The 21,745-nt window shown below is 36.9% G+C and overlaps 1 protein-coding gene across 3 annotated transcripts in view; it reads right to left on the bottom strand.

The window, feature by feature from the left end:
- Scmh1 (Scm polycomb group protein homolog 1) overlaps window positions 1–21,745 on the bottom strand; it is a 128,829-nt gene that overhangs the window by 84,017 nt on the left and 23,067 nt on the right. For all 3 annotated transcript variants that reach the window (XM_075944740.1, XM_075944741.1, XM_075944745.1), the window contains exon 2: window positions 14,510–14,639. The gene's annotated coding sequence lies outside the window, so the exon portion shown is untranslated. The remainder of the gene's footprint in view (window positions 1–14,509; window positions 14,640–21,745) is intronic.

The following is a 21,745-nucleotide window of genomic DNA, read 5'->3' as shown; positions in this document are numbered from 1 at the left end:
AGACTCCAAGTGTGATTTGAGAGCTAGGTGGCATCCCATCCCCTGCCCCCAAAATGCCAAAAGAGTAAAAAGAGTAAAACAACAAACTTTTGGCATTCCAACATGGGCTAGAGTAACAGAACACACTACAGCAGTGTTTACTATGTGCCACCGTATATTGGAAATACATAAGTTCTTTATAGGCATTCACAGTAAGAGATTGCATGAGTCTCAGAAAAGACTGCACTTACTCCTTTGAACAGCTTTAGATCTATCTGTTAAAGACTAGGGGATGTTTTTGAAGTTGGACTAAATGTATTCTGCCTTATCAGATTGCCAAAAGCCTATGGGAAGGCTTAAAGTAATATATTTGGATGTCAAATTGGCAAGGGGTAGACTGTCAATGGTATTATTGTCAACTTTATTAGCTCCAGGGTCACTTAAAATATTAGGAATGTCTTTTGTTTGTTTGTTGTAGATCGGGTTAAGTTGAGAAGACTCTCCATCAACCAGCAACAAATGTGGGTGGTACCATTCTATGGGCTGGTTTCCTAGACTGAATGAAAAGGAGAAAACAAACAATGGCTGGCAGTTCAGGCCACACCAGTCAAAACAGGTATGAGTCCCACCTTTACTTGGAACCCTTCTATTCCCTCGGTTTGGATCTCAAAGACTCACTTCACAGACACCCCTTTCCAACTTTATAGCCTACTGCTGCTGCTGTGCCCCTACCCTAGTCCATCTCTGGCAGATATCTACTACTAAGGTATAGGCCACACCAGCCAGAACAGTTAAGAGCCTAACTGTCATCTAAACCCTTTCACTCCCTGGGTTCTGAACCCAAAGACTGAAGTCACACATGCACGTGCAGACACACGGACGCACATACACACCTGCCACCTCCTATAGGGGCAAATATCCAATGCTCAAGTGAAGGTAACATCAGCCAGAAGAATAGAGATCCCTTTGACTAAAGGCCACACCAGGCTAGCTATCAGAAGTCTAGTCACCTATCTACAGACTTCCTGCTGGATCAGAGGCCATGTTGACTGTCAGAAATACAACCAGAGAGCAGAAGACCAAAGAAGAAACAGAAACCAAGGAACAAAACACCAATCCAACAAAAATAAACTCAGAAATTGGCTCCTAGACCTATATTAATCTCAAACCCAGATGCCTAGACACTAGTGTAAAAACACAATCAATAACAGTCATGACAATGTGGTGCTACCAAAGCCCAGCTATTCCAACACAGCTGAAGCACAAGAAAACAATTTTAAAACCAATTTTATGAAGATGATAGCACAGCAGTCCTTAAAGAGGAAATGAATAAATGCATTAAAGAAATACTGGAAAACACAAACAATTGGAGTTAATGGATAAATCTCTTAAAGACACTCCCCCTTAGAAAAACCCAAACAGGTAAAGGGAATGAAGAAAATTGATCAAGATATGAAAATGGAAACAGAAGCAATAAAGAAAACACAAATTGAGGGAATCCTGGAGAGGAAAAACCTAGGTAAGAGATGGGGAACTACAGATGTGAGCATTACAAACAGAATACAAGAGAGAGAAGAGAGAATCTCAGCCATAAAAGATATGACAGAAGAAACTGATACACTGGTCAAAGAAAACATTACATCTAAAAAGTTCCTGACACAAAACATCCAGGAAATCTGGGACACTATGAAAAGACCAAACCTAAGAATAATAGGAATAGAAGAAGATAACTAGCTCAAAGGCACAGAAAATATTTTCAACAAAATCATAGAAGAAAAATTTCCTAACCTAAAAATGGAGATGCCTAAAAAACACAAAAAGCTTATAGAACACCAAATAGGATCAGGAAAGAAAGTCCCCTAGCCACGTAATAAGACACTAAACATATAGAACAAAGAAAGAATATTAAAAGATGCAAGGGGAAAAGGCCAAGTAATATATAAAGGCAGACCTATTAGAATTATACCTGAATTCTCAATGGAGACTCAAGAAGCCAGAAGAGACTGAGACCACAGATGCTAACCCAGGCTAGTATACTCAGCAAACTTTCAATCACCACAGATTGAGAAAACAAGATATTCCATGACAAAGTCAAATTTAAATAATAGCTATCCACAAATCCACTCCTACAAAAGAAAAACTCTAACCCAAGAAGGTTTACATTCATGAAAACACAAAATAATCTCACACTAGTAAAACCAAAAGGGAAGAGCACACACACACACACACACACACACGCACACACAATCAACATCACTAGACAAATAACAGGAATTAACAATCATTGGTCATAATCTCAGTAACAATGAACTAAAATTCCCAACTAAAAAGACATAGACAGAATGGATGCAAAATTAGGATCCATCCTGCTTCATATAAGAAACACTCCTCAACTTCAAAGATAGACATTACCTACGAGTAAAGGGTAGAAAAAGATTTTCCAAGAAAATGGACCCAAGAAGCAAGCTGGTATAGTCATTCTAATATCTAACAAAATAAACTTCCAATTAAAATTAATCAAAAGAGATGGGGAAAGATTACCTCATATTCATCAAACAAAAAATCCATCAAGATGATGTCTCAATTCTGATTATCTATGCCCCAAATGCAAGGGCACCCATATTTGTAAAAGAAACATTACTAAAGTTTAAATCACACATTGAACCCCATACCTTAATAGTGGGAGACTTCCATACCTGACTTTCACCAATAGACAGATCATCTAGACAAAAACTAAACAGAACTAATGGAGCTAATAGACGTTACAACTTAACGGACCTAACATAACATTTCACCTAAACACAAAAGAATATACTGTCTTCTCAGCAACTTTGCAACTTACTCTAAAACTGACCACATACTTGGTCACAAAACAAGCTTCAACAGATACAAGAAAATTGAAATAACCCTCTGTATCCTACCAGATCACCAAGGATTAAAAGTGGATCTCAACAACAGAAATAACAGAAAGCCTACAAATTCATGAAAACTGAGCAACTGCCTACCGAATGACTACTGGGTCAAGGTAGAAATAAAGAAATGAAAGATTTCCTAGAATTCAATGAAAATAAGTGCACAACCAATCCAAACTTATGGGACACAATGAAATAGGTGCTATAAAAACAAATAGGAGGACCAATGGAACCAAATCGAAGACCACATATCAATCCACATCCCTATGAATACCTGATTTTTTATAAAGAAGCAAAGAATATAAAATGGAAGAAAGAAAGCATCTTCAACAAATGGTGGTTATAACTGAATATCAACACACAGAAGAATGAAAATAGATCCATATTTATCCCCATGCACAAAACTTGAAGTCCAAATGGATTAAAGACCTCAATGTAAATCCGACTACATGTAACCTGATAGAAGAGAAAGTGGGAAGTACACTTGAACTCATTGGCACAGGAGACCACTTCCTAAATATAACCCCAGTAGCACAGGCACTGAGAACAACACTTAATAAATGGGACCTCCTGAAACTGAGAAGCTTCTGTAAAGCAAAGAAAGGACACTTAAGACAAACAACAAGACAAAATGGCACCCTACAGAATGGGAAAAGATCTTCACTAACCACACATTGAACAGAGAACTGATCTCCAAAATATACAAAGAACTCAAGAAAATGGTCATCAAAAGAACAAATAATACAATAAAAAAATGGGGTACAGACCTAAACAGAGAACTCTCAACAGAGGAATCTATAATGGCTGAACGATAGTTAAGGAAATGCTCAACATCCTTAGCCATCAGAGAAATGCAAATCAAAATAACTCTGAGATTCCATCTTACACCTGTCAGAATGACCAAGATCAAAAACATTGATGACAACTTATGCTGAAGGGTAAAGGGAGGGAACACTCCTCCATTGCTGGTGGGAGTGTGTAGACTGGTACAGAAACTTCTGATATCAATATGGCGATTTATCAAAAAATGAGGAAACAACCTACCTCAAGACCCAGTAATACCACTTTGGGTATATATCCAAAGGATACTCAATTGTACCACAAGGACATGTGCTCAGTTATGTTCATAGCAGTATTATTTGTCAGAGCCAGAACCTGGAAACAACCTAAATGTCCCTTGAGTGAAGAATGGATAAGGAAAATGTAGTACATTTACACAATGGAGTACTACACGGTGGGAAAAAATAACAACATCTAGAAATTTGTGGACAAATGGATGGATCTAGAACACATCATATTGAGTGAGGTAACTTAGACCCAGAAAGACAAGTTATCATATGTACTCACTTATAAGTGGCTTTTAGACATAATGCAAAGAAAAAACCAGCCTACAATTCACAATCCCAGAGAACCTAGACAACAATGAGGACCCTAAGACAGATATACATGAATCTAATCTACATGGGAAATAGAAAAAAGACAAGATCTCCTGAGTAAATTGGGAGCATGGGGACCTTGGGAAAGGGTAGAAAGGGAGGGGAGAGGAAGAAAGGGGAGTGGAAAAATATATAGCTCAATAAAAACAATTAAAAAAAAGAAATTGGCGCTAAGAGGAAAATGCATAACACTAAGTGCATTTATAAAGAAATTAGGGAGATCTCCTACTTGCAATTTAACAGCACATCTGAAAGCTCTAGAACAAAAAGAAGCAAACACACCCAAGGAGTAGACAGCAGGAAATAATCACACTGAGGGCTGAAATCAATAAAACAGACATAAAGAGAACAGTAGAAAGAATCAATGAAACAAAGAATTGTTTCTTGAGAGCATCAACAATATAGACAAACCTTTTTTCAAACTAATGAAAAGGCAGAGAGTATACCCAAATTACCAAAGTCAGAAACAAAAAAGGGACATAACAACAGACATTGAGGAAAGTCAAAGAATCATTAGGCCAAACTTCAAAAATCTGTACTAAGATGGGTGGTGGTGGCACATGCCTTTAATCCCAGCACTTGGGAAGCAGAGGCAGGCGGATCTCTGGGTGTTGGAGGTTAGCCTGGTCTACAAGATCTATCCCCAGGAGAGCTAGAACTGTTATACAAAGAAACCCTGTACTCCACAAAATTGGAAAACTTAAAATAAATGGACAATGTTCTTGATAGATACCATTTACCAAAGTTAAATCAAAATCAGATAAATAATTTAAACAGATGTATAACTCCTAAGGAAATAGAAGCAGCCATTAAAAGTCTGCCAATCAAAAAAAGCCCAGGGCTATATATTTTTAGCGCAGAATTCTACCAGTCTTTCAAAGAAGAATTAGTACCAATACTTCTTAAATTATTCTACAAAACAGAAACAGAAGGAGCAATGCCAAATTCATTTCATGAGGCTGCAATCACCCTGATACCCAAACCACATAAAGACTCAACAGAAAAAAAAAGGATATTACAGACCAATATCCCTCATAAACACTGAAGCAAAAATACTCAATAAAACCCTGGCAAACCAAATCTAAGAACACGTCAAAAAGATCATCCACCATGATCAAGTAGATTTTCTTCCAGAGATGCAGGGATGACTCAATATACAAAAATCTGTCAATGTAATCCACATGTAAACAAACTGAAGGAAAAAAAATACATGATCATCTTATTAGATGCCAAAAAAAACCTTAACAAAATCCAACACCCCTTCAATGATTAAAGTCTTGGAGAGATTGGGGATATAAGAGACATACTTAAACATAATAAAGGCAATTTACAGCAAGCTGATAGCCAACATCAAATTAAATGGAGAAAAACTCAAAGCAATTTGGCACAGCCATATCTGATGGGAATGGCAAAAGTCATAAAGCCAGAATAGCTGCTTGACAAAGATCCAGCAAAGCTGAGCCTCACAATGGCCACTATGCCACTTCTGGTTTTGATCTCTGCATCTATCATGCTTGGAGAGGGGCATTTTTAATATTTTTACACTCTCTTTATGAGGCTCTAAGGTATTATTAAAGTGTCTGTCCCTGCACTTACTCAGGAACAAGATAATCAGAACAAAGTAAACTTTAAAAAAGTTAACAAGATTCAGTGGGCTAGTGGAGCTGGCCACAAGATCTCTTCCCCCAATACACTAATGTGATTATGTGGCATATACAGCAACAAAGTTAGATTAACTCTGCCCTACAGGGACATATATTGATAGAAAGAATGGTGTGGAAAGATGATAAAAGAATGAGGTGTCAGGACTTGCTTTCTTAGAAAAGTTAGCTCATGCAGAGTCACTGTGGTGTCATATGAGCAAGGAACAAAAGAATGACAGGATTAGACATATAAATAATTCCTATAAAGATATAAAGTATAAACACTGTATTGTGCCAGAAATTTAATAACTGGAGCAACTTTGGCCTGAGGGATTTTTCTTGGGCATTCTGACCATTAAGAGTTAATAATAGGGCTGGAGAGATGGCTCAGTGGTTAAGAGCATTGCCTGCACTTCCAAAGGTCCTGAGTTCAGTTCCCAGCAACCACATGGTGGCTCACAACCATCTGTAATGAGGTCTGGTGCCCTCTTCTGGCCTGCAGGCAGACACACAGACAGAATATTATATACATAATAAATAAATAAATAAATAAATATTTTTTAAAAAAGAGTTAATAATACAGCTGGGCAGTGGTGAGGCACACCTTTAATCCCAGCACTCGGGGAGGCAGAGGCAGGCGGATCTCTGTGAGGTTGAGGCCAGCCTGGTCCACAAGAGCTAGTTCCAGGACAGGCTCCAAAGCTACAGTGAAACCCTGTCTCGAACTGCCCCCCACACACAGAAAATAAGTTAATAATATACTGCTTGGGACACAGCAATCTGCCTGGGATGGGTTGGAGATTTTCTATCTAGCATCCTCAAAACCGCAAGAGCTAACTAGAAGTTGGGTCATAGGGTTCATGAGTAAAATGATTGTAATAGATAGATCTAGATCCTCCTGCAACCTTGGAGTAACTCTAAAATATCTAACAAAATAGACTTCAAATTAAATCAATCAGAAGAGATGAAGAAAGACACTTTATACTCCTAACAGGAACAACCCATCAAGATGAAGTCTCAATCCTCAACATCTATGCCCCTAATACAAGAACACCAACATATGTAAAAGGAACATTACTAAAACTTAAACTGCACATTAAACCCCACACACTAATAGTAGGAGACTTCAACACTCCACTCTTGCCAATGGACAGGTCAATCAGACAGAAACTTAACAGAGAAAGAAATAAGAGAACTAATAGATGCCATGAATCAAATGGACTTAACAGACATCTATAGAACATTTCACCCAAACACAAAAGAATATACTTTCTTCTCAGCACCTCATGGAAACGTCTCTAAAATTGACCACATACTAGGAAACAAAGCAAACCTCCACAGATACAAAAAATTTGAAGTAACCCCCTATATCTTATTAGATCACCATAGTTTAAAGTTAGAATTTAACAACAACACCACTCTCAGAAAGCCCACCAGCTTATGGAAATTGAACAGTGAGCTACTGAAACACCTCTGGGTCAAGGAAGAAATACAGAAATTAAAGACTTCTTAGAAATCAACGAAAATGAATGCACAATGTACCCAAACCTATAAGACACAATGAAAGCAGTGCTGACAGAAAAGTTCATAGCACTAAGTGCCTACATAAAGAAAGTGGAGAAAGCTCACACTAGTGACTTAACAGTATACCTGAAAGTCTAGAACAAAAAGAAGCAGAGTCATCCAGGAGGAGTAGAAGACAGGAAATAATCAAATTAAGGACTGAAATAAAAAAAATAGAAACAAAGAAAACAATATAAAGAGAGAGAACATCCAAATTAACAAAATCAAAAATGAAAAGAGGACATAACAACAGACACTAAGGGAATTCAGAGAATATTAAGTCATACTACAAAAACCTGTACTCCACAAAATTGGAAAATGTAAAAGAAATGGACAATTTTCTGGATAGATACCATATACCAAAATTAAATCAAGATTAGGTGAACAATTTAAATAGACCTAACAAATGGCAAGGAAATAGAAGCTGTTATCAAAACCCTCCCAACCAAAAAAAAGCCCTGGGCCGGATAGTTTTACTGCAGAATTCTACCAGAACTTCCAAGAAGAGCTAATACCTATACTCCTCAAAGTATTCCACATAATAGAAACAGAAGGAAAATTGCCAAACTCTTTATACAAGGATACAGTTAAGCTGATACCAAAACCACACAAAGACTCAACCAAGAGAATTACAGACCAATCCCGCTCATGAACGTAGAAAATAAAATACTGGGAAACAGAATCCAAGAACACATTAAAAAAAATCATCCACCTTGATCAAGTTGGCTTCATCCCAGAGATTCAGGGATAGTTCAACATATGAAAGTCTATCAATGTATTCCATCATGTAAATAAACTGAAAGAAAAAAGCCATATGATCATCTCATTACATGCTGCAAAAGCATTTGACAAAATCCATCACCCCTTCATGATAAAGGTCTTGGAGAGATCAGGGATACAAGGAACATACCTAAACATAATAGAAGCAATATACAACAAACCAACAGCCAACATCAAATTAAATGGAGAGAGACTCAAAGCAATTCCACTAAAACCAGGAACAAGACAAACTTTCATTATTTGCAGATGATATGATAGTATCTATAAGTGACCCCAAAAATTCTACCAGGGAACTCCTACAGTTGATAAATACCTTCAGTGATGTAGCAGAATATAATATCAATTAAAAAAACAGTAGCCTTCCTATATACAAATGATAAAGAAGCTGAGAAAGAAATCAGAGAAACATCACTTTTGACAATAGCCACAAACAGCATGAAATATCTTGAGGTAACACTAACTGAAGAAGTGAAAGACCTATTCAATAAGAACTTTAAGTCTTTGAAGAAAGAAAGTGAAGAAGATACCAGAAAATAGAAAGATCTCCTGTGTTCTTGGACAGGTAGGATCAACATAATAAAAATGGCAATCTTATCAAAAGCAATCTATAGATTCAATGCAATCCCCATCAAAATCCCAATACAATTCTTCACAGATCTTGAAAGAACAATAATCAACTTCATATGGAAAAACAACCCAGGATAGCCAAAACAATCCTGTACAATAAAAGAATTTCTGGAGGCATCACAATCCCTGACTTCAAACTCTACTAAAGAGCTACAGTACTGAAAACAGCCTGGTATTGGCAGAAGAACAGACAGGAGAACCAATGGAACTGAATAGAAGACCTGGATATTAATCCACACACCTATGAACACCTGATTTTTGACAAAGAAGCTAAAGTTATACAATGGAAGAAAGAAAGCATCTTCAACAAATGGTGCTGGCATAACTGCATGTCAGCATGGAGAAGAATGAAAATAGATCTGTATCTATCCCATGCACAAAACTCAAGTCCGAATGGATTAAAGACCTCAATATAAATCTGACCACATGGAACCTGATAGAAGAAAAAGTAGGAAATAGCCTTCAATACATGGGCATATGAGACCACTTCCTAAATATAACCCTGGCAACACAGACGCCGAGAACACTTAATAAATGGGACTTCGTGAAACTGAGAAGCTTGTGTAAAGCAAAGGGCACGGTCAAAAAGACTAAAAGGCAGCCTACTGAATGGGAAAAGATCTTTACCAACCCCACATCAGACAAAGGACTGAGCTACAAAATATATAAAGAACTCAAGTTATTAGACATCAAAATTCCAAATAACCCAGTTTTAAAAATGGGGGTACAGAACTAAACAGAGAATTCTCAACAGAATTATCTCAAATGGCTGAAAGACATTTGAGGAAATGTTCAACATCCTTAGCCATCAAGGAAATTCAAATCAAAACAACTCTGAGATACCATCTAACACCTGTCAGCATGGCTAAGATCAAAAACACCAATGATAGCTTATGCTGGAAAGGATGTGGAGTAAGGGGAACACTCTTCCATTGCTGGTGGGAATGCAAACTTGTACAACCACTTTGGAAATCAGTATGGTGGTTTCTCTTCAATGTAAATTTTTATAATCAAATTATTTTATGACATATGAAACTAGCTGTAAAGCAATATATTCTTTTTAAAAATGTTGAATACAATAAGATGGATGAAGTGCTGCAGATACTCTCATCCCTGCTGACATGTGGTGGCTGCCAGCAAAACATAGGGGACCACTACTTCCTGAAAGCCATTGACCAATACTGGCATGAGGATTGCCTCAGCTGTGACCTCTGTGGGTGCTGACTGGGAGAGGTGGGGCGGCACCTCTACTACAAGCTGGGACAGAAGTTGAGCAGCAGAGACTATCAGGCTTTTTGGTCAAGATGGTCTCTGCGCTTCCTGTGACAAGCGGATCCATGTCTATGAGATAACAATATGTGTGAAAGACAAAGTGTATCACGTGAAGTGCTTCAAGTGTGCTGCCTGCCAGAAGCATTTCTGTGTCGGCGACAGATACCTCCTCATCAATTCTGACACTGTGTGTGAACAGGACATCTACGAGTGGACTAAGATCAATGGGATCATCTACGCAGAGTCCCCGACACCTTTGGGGAGGTGTTCGGTGAAAACACTGGCTCTGTTGGGTTCATTTTTGGGCACTTTGGTAACCTGAGGGTCGGTGAGGCATGACTTAGGAGACTGGACTCTCCTTGAGCACTAAGACATAGCATCCACATGACAAAATGCAAAGGCCAAGACTTCAGTGACAAAAGGACCAACTCTTAGAGAGAATTTGTGGTCACAGGCTATCCACAGTAACTGACAAGATTAGTGGAGGAAACGTTTGGGGATCAGTATGCACTGCGCCATCAAGATAGGATTTCCCAGATAGGCAGTGTTGGGTAAAGACTAGATGTAACCATGGCATTTATGGACTAGAGATGTGCAATTGACTTCTTCCTGGCTTTGTAACTACCCTATTCTAGTCACTGTCCTTTACACAAAAAAAGGAAAGAGAGAATAGCAGGCATTCTTTTTTTCTTGGTCATCTTCCCATGGCCTAAAGCTTTGGAGCCAAGGGAAATTGCATGGAAATACATTTCTGTTGGGAATGAAATACACACCTTTCAATCAAACAAATATTTAAAGCAAAGTTGATTAATCACAACCTGATAAATCACAGGGAGCATAGCTGGATGAAGGAAGGCTTTAAGGTTTTTATATTAATTTCATTTCAGATTCAACTAATACCTACTATACACAAGTATTAGGCCAGTATAATTGTCCCGTATATATCATATCAGGTATTATCAGTATCTTTTTAAAGGTGAGAAATTAGGATGTAGTAAGGTTAATCATGCCAGAGAGGAGAAAGATTTGTTGGTTGGACCAGAGCAAGAAAAGATAAATATACAATAACATTCTACAAAAAAGTTAATGCACAAATAAATTGAAATAATATCTGGGGGAACCTCCTTACTAGCTGTTGGTCAAAAGACCCCTAAGGTCCCTAGAACAATACAGATATTTGGCCACTGTTCTACAATGCTCATCAGAACTTGATGGGAAGACCATGTAAGTTTAACCACATTTACAGAACACAGAGAAATCAAGCTGGACCTGAGCTGGAAGCTTCCTTTTTGCTGGCTACCTCTCATGCTATCAGAAGGTGCCATGAAGGCTACTGGGGGAAAAATATTCAACAAGTCTTACTCAGCTGTGAACCCTGCAAGCTACAGTAGTGACCTGCCAAGAGTCATGCAGTGGCTTTCTGATTTGAGGCCCAATCCACAGAAGGGAACCCATTCTGGTACTGTAAACCTACTAAAGAACCCATGACTGGGGAGGGTCATAGGCCTTAGTATTGTTTTGCTAAATGGACAAGTTGTCAAACTGCCTTCTAACTGCTAGAGTTTATACCCACAGATTGGTGCTGTTCTCAAATTTTGTCAGAGAAGCTTCTCACTGGTGCTGGAAGCAGTTAATGAAGAGATTCAAAACAAGTCAACACTCCAAGAATAAGTGACAGCGCTCTACCCTAAATAGAACATCTACATAACTCCTTCCAAGACTCAGGGAACATTTTCGGAGAGGGGGGCAGAAAGAATATAAGAGCCAAATAACGGGGAAGTGTGCTGTGAAAAGGGTCTTAAGAATACAACATGGGGCCCACAGCAGCTGTGGTTACATGCACAAGACCAGCCAAGACTGGGCCGGCCAGCATTTCATCATGGATGGAGGGGGGGTTCATACGGCCTCACCTGTCATCTAAGGGACTACTGGCAGTTAGTGGCTGCTGTGAGGGAAGTGTCATTTTCTTCAGTGGAAAGTTGCCCACACTACAGTAAATAACACCCTGCTTATGCTCGTGCAAGCAAGCAGAAAAGACATGAAAGGAGGAGGGGAACTTCTTGGGAAGAAAAAAGGATTCAGCAGAAGATGAAGGGGGAATAAGCAAGGTAAAAGGGGTGAAAATAATTAAAATTAATTATATACATATATGAAATTGTCAAAGAAAAATAGAAATAACACTTGTAACCCTGCTTATGTAGGTTTATTCATTCAACAAATATTTATCATTTACTAGTCACTATTCTAAATATTGAGATTTATCACTGAATAAAGAAGACAGAGACTCCAGATTATATTCTATGGTGTGGTCATCAGGGATTTCAAAAAATCTTTTTTTTTTTTTTAAAAAATTAGAGACATCTTTTCTTGAAGATTTTACTATTTACTTATATGTATGTGTGTGTACATGTGCATGCATGAATATGTGTGTGTGTGTGTGTGGCTTCCTATGGAGGTCAAAAGGGGGCATAAGATCCCTTGGATCTGGAGTTATGGGGTTACTGGAGTTACATATGACATGGGTTTGAAATTCAAACTGGAGTCCTTTGAAGAGTAGCAAGTTTTCTTAACTGTTGAATCATCTCCCCAGATTCTTATCTGAGGCATTTCTTTAATTAATTAATTTTTCATTTATTTTATATACTGACTGCAGTTTCCCCTTCCTCCTCTTACCCCGCCCCCCCGCCCCATCTCCTCTGTTTCTGTTCAGAAAGGGAAAGGCCTATCATGGGTATCAATAAACCATGGCATATCAAGTTGAGGTAGGACTAAGCTTCTCGTTTTGTATTAATGTTGGGCAAGGCAATCCAATATGGGGCATAGGTTCCTAAAAGCCAGCTCAAGTGATCTGAGACATCTTAAAGAATATTCATTGCAAGGAGGTACATGTCAAAAACTTTTAGATAATGGCATGTGCCCTGTGGTTACTCATACCCTAAAATGAGCAAGCTGAGTACTTACAATGTGGCTATGACAGCTGAAGAAGGGAATATACACTTTTGGGTATTTTTATTCATTTAAATTTAAAAAACCATGACTCCCGAGAAAGCTTTATGTATATTTGAAAAAAATTTTAAAGATATTTAGAACAAATCAGTATGTGAACTTACTTTTCCAATTGTGATATCCCCCCCCCCGCTTCTTTTAGATTTAGTTTATATGCACGAGTGTTTGCTTGAACGTTTTTACAATGTGTGTGCCTATAGATGATTGTAAGCCACTATGTGAGTACCAGGAACCATGGCTATGTCCTAGAAGATCAAGTGTTCCCAACTGGTGAGATATCTCTCCAGCCTGTAATTATTTTTAAAATATAAATACAAGTTAAGTATTTCTGATAAAACTTAGGACCTGAATTACAATGTGCTAAATAGATTGTAAACACCTTTTCATTAGACTTTTATGTTGATTGTGTAAAAAAATGTTTTAGATATAAAAAATTAAGTGCATCATTAAATTAGTTTTTCTTGTTTCATGTCTTTTTTAATGTGACTGCTGGAAAATTTGAAATTATATATATGATTGCACTGGTCTTTACTGGCGAATGCCATTTTGGACAGTTATGGTTCAGTTTGGCCAGGGAATAAGACCTATGTGTAAAAGCATGGCTACACATTTTAATGATACTTAAACAAGTTGAAACAAAATGACCAGCATGAAAGGCTGGGAGTGGAGGAGCATCCCTTTAATCCTAGTAATTGGGAGGTAGCAGCAGATGAATCTCTGTGAGTTTAAGGCCAGCCTGGTCGATAAGGCAAGTACCAGGCCACCCAGGGCTACAAAGTGAAACCTTGTCTCAAAAAATAAAAATCATTAGAGTTTAGATCTTTTTTCCATTCTTAATAATCTTCAGTCTGGCCAAAAGACAAATAGTTTCAGCTATTTAAAAATTAAACTTCCAATCTCCTCTCCCAACTTGGAAAATTCATGATAATAACACAAAAAAAATGGCATTATAGGTATAAAGAGAAGGAAAGAGAGCCTAGAGAGATGAGTCAGCCATTAAAAACACATAATACTCTTGTAGGAGACTAGACTTTGGTTCCTAACACCCATGTCAGGTGGCTATACCTCCTGTCACTCCAGTTCCAGGACATCCAATGCCCTCTTCTGAACTCCACAGGCACCTGTACTCATTTTCACAAAACCACATGCAGATAGATATATACACCAAATTTAAAAATAAACTAAATGGAAAAGGATAATGACTTTGGTTAGTAACAAGGAATTTCTTAAATTCACTTTTTGTTGGCCTCCTTAATTCTATTTACTGTTAGAATGCATAATGAACACTTACCACTAGGCTGCATAGTCAATGGACTAAAAACTAAGCAAGCAGAGAAGAGGCTTCAAACTTATTCCTGGATTCACCTATATCTTGCTCTGACCGCTGACAAGTCAGTTTCTCTGTATATTAATTTCTCCATCTGTAAAGAAAGGGTGTGGAGAGAAGACAGTTAAAATTCTATGGTGAGACCTTTAAGCACTAATATTAGGCTGCACTATTAAGAAAAAATATTCAATGCATAGTTTTACTATTAGAGTATCTCAGAGTGGGAAGGTAACTTATAACAAGTACCACAAGTACAACGGAAGCCTTTATATGCATAGAAATAAATATAAATATTTTCTATATTTGTTCATATGCAAATATTGAATATAAACAGTTTCCAACTAAACAAACTGAAAATTCAAAAGTCACAAAAACCATTAATAAGGATTATAAACTAAATTCTACCATACATATTTTGAAATCTTAGCCCTATAATTTGAATGTATTTATAGACACATTTTGTAAGTGGGTAATTACTGTAAAGTAAAATCACAGTAATAATAGGGGTTAGTGTCCACTGTATTGGATAGTGCAGATATACAGAATATAAGGGGAACACTTCCCCATTGCTGGTGGAGTGCAAACTTGTATGGCCACTCTGGAAATCAGTATGGTGGTTTCTCAAAAAATTGGGAATCAATCTACCTCAAGACCCAGCAATACCACTCTTGGACATATACCCAAAGATGCTCAATCATACCACAAGGTATCTTAGCTTCAAAATTTGAGTCTAAGGATATGTTATTTTGGAAAAGAGGTTCTGTTTTTGTTCCACAGAAGATGAGAACCTGTGAATTCCTTCCAGATTAATGTGGTCTGATAGAACAAGAGCCCCTGAAAGGTCTCTATGAACCCTAAAAATACTTTGCCCAACAAATAGTAGGAAGCAGTTTGGAGAAAACTATGCCCAAATTCCCAAAGTGATTGTTTATAAATGTTTGTTTTCATTTAAAAGGGGATATGATATAGAGATGAATACTTTGCATTGATATGGCTCTTGGTCTATTGATACAGATTTAAGGTCAATGCTGTTACACTGTATGTATTTCTGCTCTTGTTTATATGTTGTATTATGTTTATACAGTTCATTTAAAAATGTAATGTATAATTAAATTTAATGGATTAATACATAGCCATTTATAAAAGTCAAACCTGTAGTCATGTATTCATTAGGTTTTTCTAGATATACAGAGATATATTTCAGCTAGACAGATAATCTTCAATGCTTCAAAGACCTCCAGAATATGGCATTTAAAAGGTTTTAAGAACTTAAACTTTTCTCAACAGTGAGACATGTCTGCTTCTGGCAGTACCAATTACTTCAGAGAGGTTGACAGGCATTGAAAAAACTTGTTAAGGAATTTTCCTTCATTGTGATAAGTTAGCCATTTGGGCAAGAAACTGCTCTTGCCTAGACTGCTTGATGATATGCTGTATGAACTGAACATGTAGGACCACAGAAAAGTGACTGCTGAACTTTCCAAAAGATGGGATGGTCCTTCAGGGTTCCTGCTTCACAGAAGAAACTTCCATACATTCTGCAGGACATAGAAAAAAGCAACTAGCCGAGCGATAGTGGCGCACGCCTTTAATCCCAGCACTCGGGAGGCAGAGGCAGGCGGATCTCTGTGAGTTCAAGACCAGCCTGGTCTACAGAGCTAGTTCCAGGACAGACTCCAAAGCCACAGAGAAACCCTGTCTCGAAAAACCAAAAAGAAAGAAAGAAAGAAAGAAAAAAAGAAAGAAAGAAAGCAAGCAACTAATGAACTTTGTTAGTACAAGGAAGAACATCTTTAAATTTCCTGCTTCATGTAAAAATCTGTCAGGCAGCGAGATGCCTCTGTCAACTCCAGAGTTCTGGAAGTTGCTTACAATACACTTCCTGTTTACTTAGGTAATATAATATCCTTCTGAATCTTTGGTGGGGTTAAAGAATAGTTATACTTTTCCTTAGTTATGATAAAATATAAATTAGATATAACACTTTAGACTTACAAAGAAATATTGTAACTGTAATTCTTGTTTGATAACTATTTTATTATATGTAATGTTACTATATTAAGTTAAAAGCATCCTTTTTATTTAAGCAGAAAAGGGGAGATGATGTGGGATGTCTTTCTGTATATGTGTTGCTTTTATTGGCTAATGAATGAATCTACTTTGGCCTATGGCAGGGCAGAATATAGCCAGGCTGGAAGAGATATAGAGAGAAAGTAGGCAGAGGGAATGAGACATTATTATGAGACATTATTTAGTTCCTGAAGGAAAAATCATCAACAAAAATGCACCTTTTCATATTAAGTCTTCAAAATCTGGTATGTGATTGTAATTCGTATCCATTTAAATGAGAAGTTTTAATTAGAAAATCACAAACTGTATTTCAGTATTTTAAAGTTTATAGTTGAAAAGCATCTCACTCAAGTTATTCAAATCATACTTAAATTTTTCCAAGAACTTAAATGAAGATTAGTTTCTGATTTAAAGTTATAGTAAGTTTAAAAAATAGTATTTCAAGTCACACCCAACTGCACATCTTATGGGACAAAAGCTTGAAAGAATAAATATTAATAGACCTCTATTAAGTGTTTATCATGTGCCAAATTTTCTCTAAACATTTCACATGTATTAAGATGTTCAATTCTCCCTATTCTATAAGGTCAAGTATTATTGTTTTCACAGTAGTAATGAAGAGAGCATTGTAAAAAGAGGTCTGAAAATTTGTTCAAGTTTACACATTTAGTTAATGGTACAATTACTCACAAGCAATAGAATCTGCTCAAATTTCTTACCTCTATGGTATGATGGCTTTTTTTTTTTAAAAGAAAACTAGAACACTTCATTTTACTTAGCAGAAAATGCAATCTCTTATATATCCTCTAGTTAGAAGTTCTCAGTATTGACCACCTTATAGTCTTGTCTTGATTATATGTCAATGTAAATTTGACCATGTCATTCTCATTTAAAATCTTTCAAAGGCCTGCAGAGTACCATGTGATCTGGCCCTGAGCTACCTCTCTTCTGCCCCATCTCCTAGCTCTCATCACTCACTCTAAGCTCCAGCCATGGAGTCTTCTCAGCCTCACTTGAGAGGCCAAGAATCTGCATTGCTTGGACTGTTTCATTCTTCTAGTCACACTTGGCAAACTTTTTATTTTCCAGATCTCAGTTTAAATGTAAGCCCCTCAGAGAAACCTTCTTTGGCCTATCACTCAAGCCTTCTATTTTTCTTTAGTTATCTACATAGTAATTAGCACTATTAAATATTTTCTACACCTATTATTTGTCTCTCCCAACAGGGCCTTTGTCTTTGTAATTTATTCAGTCCTAGAGCTCAACCCCTGGAATATGTTAGCATGGAGGAGACAGTATTTATGAATTAAATGAAAGTATGCCAATAACCAAGAAAATAGTATAAATTTTTAAAATATAGGATAAGAAAGAAGAAAGTAATCATGCTTGAAATCTTAAAATATTTTACTTGGAAGGATTGTAATTAGAACCCATGAGTAAATTTCTAAGAGAATCACAGTTAATGAAAACCTCCTAAAATTAAACAAAAAAGCTGAATACTTTAGTATCTATCTGTAAGTCACTGAAATTTGATAGGATCATTATTTAAAGATACATTCATGATGGAAGGAATTGAGAAATATAATTTAATTCACTTTTACAAGAACTTATTAAGGAAATCTACATGACTCAAGACAAATTCTAACTGATTAAGAGTCATTTAAAAGCCATGCATTGAAATGTTGAAAGATTTTAAAAATATATTACATGGTTGCTTAGCACTGGAAACAGGGAAGTGCCACCAAAAAACTGTAAACTTGGAAGAATTTTCGTAATATAAAACACAGATTTCTGGAGAAAATAATTCAAAGCTGATTGTCTCTAAACAAATACAGAAAAGCAAAACAAAACTTGTTTATTACTTGGATACATTAGAAGGTCTAATTTTCCTAAGGAGTGGGGATGGGAAGAACTAAGATTCCAAACCCCATGCTAGCACCCCACTCTACACGCAAGTTCTAGCTGCAGAGTTGGTCATGGGGCTACTAGGTCCAAATCATGCAATATTGTTTTTATTAATTTTAAAAGTTCTTTAAAGGGAAAAGGCAAAAACTAAACTTTAAAACACCTATTCTAAATGTGATGGACTAAAAAGATCAGCTAAAGGTGTTCTACAGAAAGTGCAATAATTTCAGAGCACAGAACCCCCCACAAAATACAAAACAAAACAAAATACCAATGACAACAGCAACAAAACAGGGTTTCTCTGTGTAACCTTTGCCATCCTAGAACTCACTCTGTAGACCAGGCTGGCTCCCAAATCCTAGGATTAAAGGTGAGCGTCACCACCATCAAGCTTCAAAAATATGTTAAACTGAAACAATGAAAGAACACAGCAGAAGCCACTCCCATCTTTCCCATTTCCCTCCTCATCTCTGGTCATAAAACCTGAGGTTTTCTTACTTTCCTCAACACAAAGTCCTAAGACCATGAGAATAAAAGGTGCCTCCTATACCAGAGGTTAAGTTATCAAAGGCAGAAATGCCAGGAAACATTCGAACACTCTGTCAGGGTCTAGTTGCTGAAGCCTCTAGGTTATGTTTATTATACCTCATCCTTTTTGTTCAATTTTATTTCTCCCTGACTACATCACTAAATGTGGCATAAAAATACACAAACCACTAAGTATTATGTCACCATAAAACTTAGCTAAGTTAAATAAATGATCTTATCTTGCCAAAATGTCTTTCATTTTGTAGAGGCTCAGAGTAACTTAACCAAATTATTTGGGTATCTATATTAAGCCTAAGTTGGAGATCAAAATACACACAGAGACTTAAACACATGAACACTTAAATCATCTGTATCATTTACTTTTGATGTTTTGGTTGAGAGTCTAGCCTTCAATGGCTGAGCTCTCTCTTCAACCCTTTTGTCACTTATGTGAAAGGTATCCAACAAAGTAGTAATCGGACATACATGGAGAGGCACTTCAAATAATGAGCATAATTAAATACACTTATAAAACCTAACTATATAAATATATCATCCTTATAATTGTATAAATAAGTGACCCAAAAAATTCTACTAGGGAACTCCTACAGCTGATAAACAGCTTCAGTAATGTGTGACATGGCAGGATACAAGATTAATGCAAGAAAATATCAGTAGCCCTCCTATATATAAAAGATAATCAGGCTGACAAAGAAATCAGAGAAACAACACCCTTGGGTAACTCTAACCAAACAAGTGAAAGACCTGTATGACAAGAAAGTCTTCGGAGATAGAAACTAAAGAAGATATCAGAAGATGGAAAGATCTCCCATGCTCTTGGATAGGTAGGATTAACATAGTAAGAAAGGCAATTTGCAGAAGCAATCTACAGATTCAATACAATCTCCATCAAAATCTCATCACAATTCTTCACAGACCTTGAGAAAACAATACTTAACTTCATATGGGGAAAAAAAAACAACACAGGATAGCTAAAACAATCCTGTATAATAAAGAAACTTAGGAGGCAACACCACTGCCAACTTCAAGCTCTACTATAGAGCTATAGTAATAAAAACAAGTTGGTACTGGCATACAAACAAGACACATGGATCAATAGAATCGAATCAAACACCCTGACATAAATCAACACACCTAAAAACACCTGATCTTTGACAAAGAAGCCAAAATTATACAATAGGGAAAAAAATTTCAACAAATGATGCTGGCATAACTATATGTCAACATGTAGATTCCAGATTCATATTGATGCATATCCATAGCAGTGCACAAAACTCAAGTCCAAGTGGATCAAAGGCCTCAACATAAATTCAGCTTCGCTGAAACTGATAGAAGAGAAAGTGGGAAGCAGCCTTGAACAAACTGGCACAGGAGACCACTTCCTGAATATAACACCAGTAGCACAGACACTGAGATTGACAATTAATAAATGGAAGCTCCTGAAACTGAGAAACTTCTGTAAGGCAAAGGACATGGTCAATAAGATAAAACAGCAGCCTATAAAAAGGAAAAAGATCTTCACCAACCCCACATCTGACAGAGGGCTGATCTCCAAAATATATAAAGAACTCGAGAAACTAGACATCAAAATACCATAATTCAATTTTAAAAAATGGGGTACAGATCTAAGTAGAGAATTTTCAACAGAAGAAAATGGCTGAAAGACATTTAAGAAAATGTTCAACATCCTTAGTCATCAGGAAAATACTAATCAAAATGACTCTGAGATATTATCTTATACTTGTCAGAATGGATAAGATCAAAACCACTGATGATAGCTTATGCTGGAGAAGATGTGGAGTAACGGGAACATTTCTCTATCACTGATAGGAATGCAAATTTGTACAGCCGCTTTGGAGAATCAGTTTGGTGGTTTCTCAGAAAACTGAGAATCAATCTGCCTCAAGACCCAGTGATACTACTCTTTGGCATACACCCAAAGGATGCTCTATCATGTTCATAGCAGCATTATTCATAGTAGCCAGAACATGGAAGCAACCTAGATGCCCCTCAATGGAAGAATGGATAAAGAAAGTGTGATACATTTACACAATGGAGTATTACTCAGTGGTGAAAAACAACAATGGCATCATAAAATTTGCACGCAAATAAGTAGAACTAGGAAAAAAAAATCATCCTGAGAGAGGTAACCAGATCCAGAAAGACACACATGGTATGTACTCACTCATAAGTGAATACTAGATGTAAAGTAAATGATAACCAGGCTATGTTGTGATGCCTCATTCCCTATGTTGGGATGCCTCACTCAGACTTGATGTAGGCGGGAAGAGCCTGGATTTCCCTCAACTTGATAGACCATGCTTTGTTGACTCTCATGGGAGGCCTTACCTTTTCTGAGGAATGTATGAGAGGGGGTAGGAAGGAGGTGGGGAAAAGAGAAAAAGAAAATAGGAAGGAGGGGAAACTGGTTGGTATGTAAATTTAAATAATCCAGTTTCAAAATCCTTTATAATTTTCAGTCATCTAACTCACATATTGACCTATTTGTATTATTTATTTGTATATTGGTACAGGAAAATTGTCTGTATTCTGTCTATCATGTTTTAAATAAGTGCTGATTGGCCAGGCAGGAAATATAGGTGGAAAAACCAGACAGGAAGTAAAAATGATGCAATGAGAACAGGAGAATTCTGGGAAGGAGGAAGTTGATTCCTC

The sequence above is a fragment of the Microtus pennsylvanicus genome, chromosome 13 (assembly GCF_037038515.1).
Source record: "Microtus pennsylvanicus isolate mMicPen1 chromosome 13, mMicPen1.hap1, whole genome shotgun sequence".
Classification (NCBI taxonomy): Eukaryota; Metazoa; Chordata; class Mammalia; order Rodentia; family Cricetidae; genus Microtus; species Microtus pennsylvanicus.
Note: the sequence above shows the minus strand (reverse complement) of the source record. Positions and strands in the feature narration are given on the sequence as shown.